Below are 4,263 nucleotides of genomic sequence, written 5' to 3'. Positions count from 1 at the left end.
GGGGGGCGGGTGCTGCCTGCCGTGGGCCATCAGCTGTCTCCCCAAGAGCCGAGCCGAGCATTGCGACCTGGCAGCCCCTCGGAGGGTGTGTGTGGAGGGTGCAAGGGCAGACCTCCCCGCTTGGTTACGTAGGGCGATGCATGTGGGTCAGGCCATGCCTGCAGGGCTGAGGCGGGGCAGCCCCCACTTGGCTCGGAGCCCTTGCGCACCTCCATGGGACCGTCTCAGCGCCTTCTGGGCTGCTGGGCACCTGGCCCCATCGGGACCCTGCCTGACTCGGGCTCAGGGCCTGCTGCCCTAACGGTCAGACTTCTCTCCTGCCCCTGTGGAAGCCATGGCGGCCGGGACTCAGCAGTCTTGTGTGCGTGGCGGCTGCTCCCCAGGCAGAGAGGTCCTGTTGGCTGTGCGGTTGGCCCTAGGGGAAGGCGAGGAGGTGGGAGGAGCACAGACCGAAGTGGTGTGCGCCACTGTCACCGAGCCCCGGAAGGACTCCTCCGGACAGGACAGCACGCCGCCGCGCTGGTGACTCGTGGTCCTTGGGCCAGGACGGAGCCCTCAGGCTGGTGGGTGCAGAGCCCCTCTCGTGACCAGAGGCGGAAGAGCAGTGTGGCGCCCTCACCTTGCTCAGAGGGGGGCCTGTGGGCTCGGCCAACACGGAGTGGGAGAGACGGCGCAGCCGGCCTGCTCGGGCGCCGAGGACGCAGGACCCAGAGGGCTGCTGGGCGGATACTGGGTCAGCCCGCTGCCCCGGGAGTGCGGTGCAGGCCAAGCCCTTGCCTCACACCTCGCTTCGGAAGTCTGGCCTGTGTTCATCTGCTTTTTTAAAAAGCGAGCCTTGCTTGGCCATTTCTTTCAGGAATTTCACTTCAGGCTCACTTCGTGCTGTGCCACACCCTCCTCGAGCAGGCCGTGTCTGCGCGGTGCAGGCAGCGGGGTCAGCTGCCTGTGGTGCCCCCCCCCCCCCGCCCCCCGGCTGATGGCAGGAGGTGGGTAGAACTGGCAGGGGCTGCAGCAGGGCACGCGCTGGGCTGCTGGGGTCACGACACCCCCCCCCCGCCCCCCGGGCCGCACCACTACCTCCCGGCTTCACCGCCAAGCACCCATCAGTCATCTCCAGAGCCAGAGGTGACGGGGCAGGGCTGAGCTTGCAGCCAATGGAGCCGACGTGACTGCCGTAGCTTAAGCCTGCAGCCACTCTGGGGGAGACTGCTCCCCCAGAGCCCCCTCCTCATGTGTCAGACTCTCGCCTGCACGCCTTGCCCTGTCCTCACGCCAGCTGTAGTTTAATGCTGCCCTTCCACGCCACTGTCCCACGTGCGGGCACCTTGCGTTCCAAGACGTGGACGTGGGTGTTGGTAACAGCCACAGACTCACGGGACCCCAAGGGTGGACCTGCACGTAGTGAGAGACCAACCCGGGCCTGCGTCTCCCTGGAGGCAAGGACGAGCGTCATTGCCCAGCCCCGCTCCCCCAGGTGGAGTCACCCCCTTGGTACAGACGAGGGAGGACAGCTGGGGGCCTGGCTGAGAGGACTGGCCTCGCTGGCTCAGGCAGCGCCAGCCTTGCCTCTGGGAGGGAAAGGAAAACAGGCTGCTGCTTTCCTGCTGCCTGTGCCCCCCCCCCCACAGTGCCACGTGGTGAGCGCTGGCTGGGGGCTGGCTTTGGGGAACATGGCTTTGCAGCCACACCAGGGCTGGTAGGCACTGCTCGTGCTCCAGTCCTTGGGGCCACTCAGACCTGAAGGAATTGCAGCAGATGCCCCGTGGCACTCCTACTCCCGGTGTCGGCACAGGCTCTGGGAGAGTCTGGACTTGCTTAAAACCAAACTTTGTTTTCTGGAAGTCACTGGAGGTTCACGCCACCCCAGAGGAGGCCACTGCGAGCCTTGTGGTGTTCAGCTACCACCTCTCAAAATTTGCTTTTTAAACTAAACTGGGAACATACAGCATCTGCCCCTTTGCATCCAGCTTTTTCCACTTGCTGTGTTAGCATTTGCCCATGTCATGCGTGGTGGTGCGAAAACATTGTTTTTAGTGATTATAGAGCTGAGTGGCCACGTTATCATTTACCTGATCATTTCCCTGTTGTAACATTTAGATGGTGTCTGGGTTTGCACTATTTAAATAATGCTGTGATCCTTACAAATCTTGATTTTTGACCTCTTCCCCACCCCCACTGATTCCCAGGAGTGGTATTTTTGGGTCAAAGAATTACTCATTTTAAAGGTTTTGGTAGTCTGTGCCCAGAGCCCCAGTGCAGACGCTCTAGGCAGGCCCCGGGCCCCAGTGAGCATGAGTTCTGGTAAGCCATGTGTTCCAAAGGGTTGGATAAGACTGCCTTTTTTTTTTTTTTTAATGCTAAAACGTCATTACTGCAGTTCATTCATTTCCCCCAAAGCCTGTGTCCTTGTGTTCTGAAATCTGGAATCTGGTTATGCTCGCATGCCAGCTGACCCCCACCCGCTGCTCTGGCCATGTGCTCGGTGATGCTTCAGGGTCTCGTGCTCTGTCCACAATGGTACTGACTTGGTGTCTGCACAGCCGGCAGAGAGGGAAAGGTGTTGAACTGACCTTGCCACATGCTTAGTGGGTGATTGTGATTCAGCTAGACTCAGAGCACAGGACCCGCTTAAAATCAGCAAGAGCGAAGGTTCTAGTGAAGGAGGAATCACCTGGTGGTTGGGTTTCACAGAAGTGCATTTGCCAGGTTTCTCTTAAAGGGGGGGGGGGGGTCAGTCAGCTCGGCTGGGCGTGCGGAGGCTCCTTTCCGCACTGCGGTGGTGTCAGGGCCTCTCCCCATCTGCACCCTGGCAGGCTGTTCGTTGTCTTCAAGGCCAAACTGCTGAAGTTTGATTTCATTCTTACTCCACTTTAGTCTGGGGTCTGTTAACTCTGAGGGGAAACATAGGAGCTGTGTCTGGGTGCTTGCTGTGTAGACCAGGTCTTGGCCTTCCTGGCGTAGGAGGGCCCTCTTCCCTGGCTGGTCGGCGGGTGGAGGGTGCTTGCTGCCCGGGCTGCCGAGGCTGCGGTGGCGAGGCTCGTTCTCGCAGACGTTGCCCTCCACCTTCTCCGTGCTGTTTCTTTTCCTGCCCAAACCTGACCTGACGCTGGCCAGTGCCCTTCTGTCCTGGCAGGCCTCCTGCCCGTGGCCTCTGCGCCTCCAAGCGGCGGGCTGCCCTCCTGTGGAGAGCGGAGGCGGTGGAAGTGCTTCCTCGGAGCGTTTTGCAGCCCGGCCTGGTGGGCGGCTGCACGAGCCTTGGTGTATACCTGACTCTGCCCCGTAACTTGTCTTCATTAGGAAGAATCATCACACTTTATGTACAGAGAATTTTTACGAAATGCGAACCATTTTTAGCTGTGTAATGCATCCTGTCTAACCCTTCTGGCAAATTACGAGTAGGGGTCACTTGGCTGGACAAAAGCCTTTCATGAGCCTGAGTCTGATTGGACATGGCAAAGTTCAGGTTTGCAGTATTTAGACCTGCTGTATCTGTTCTTAACAACACACAATATGAAGAGTGAGTAGGTAGCTGCCCTTCGGGCTGGAGGCAGGCAGTTAGGAAACGCGTGATACTCTCTACCTGGTCAGTAGCTGTAACTGTGATGTACAGGCAAAGCAAAAATTTAAAAAAACGTATTAAAACAAATAATGCAATGATATTAGGATATACATACACTTTTGTATTTTTATTCTTATATAAGGTTATTTGCTGGCTATCGTTGGCCTCTAGTTCAGTCTGTTATTTAAAATCTAATATATGAATTACTTGGATTGAATTCATGTCCGGGGCCACGTTGTATGTATTGATGTACAGCCTTGAATGTGAATAATTATTGTAAACTATATTTTACAACTTTTTTTCTGGCTTTATTATATAAATTTTCTATTTGGTCAATGATTTAATCATATAATTTAATGAACCTGTTTTGTTTTGTTTTTCAAATATTTGTGCTTCAGATGTAGTTACCGGATGATGAATTTTCCACGTATGCTCGATAGTCTTGTAATAAAAGCGCATGTAGAGTGTAGACGCTCCGGCCTGGCTCTCTCGGGGCGGGGGCGCCGCGGCGGGGGGGGGGGGGGGGCCGGACCCCGCCGCCGGAAGTGGGCACGGCCGGCCGCCTTTCCGGGCCGGAACTTCCGGCCCCCGCGTCACGCGGGGCGGGCGCCTTCCGGGGCAGGCCGGGGGCGGGCCGGGCCGGGGACGCTATTAAAGGCCGGACGCTTCCGGCGGCGCGGGCTGCGGCGGGGCTTGCTGGGATC

Source organism: Talpa europaea (genome assembly GCF_964194135.1).
Source record: "Talpa europaea genome assembly, chromosome: 12".
NCBI classification, from domain to species: Eukaryota; Metazoa; Chordata; class Mammalia; order Eulipotyphla; family Talpidae; genus Talpa; species Talpa europaea.
The sequence above is the reverse complement of the archived record's forward strand: the minus strand, read 5'-3'. Positions refer to the sequence as shown.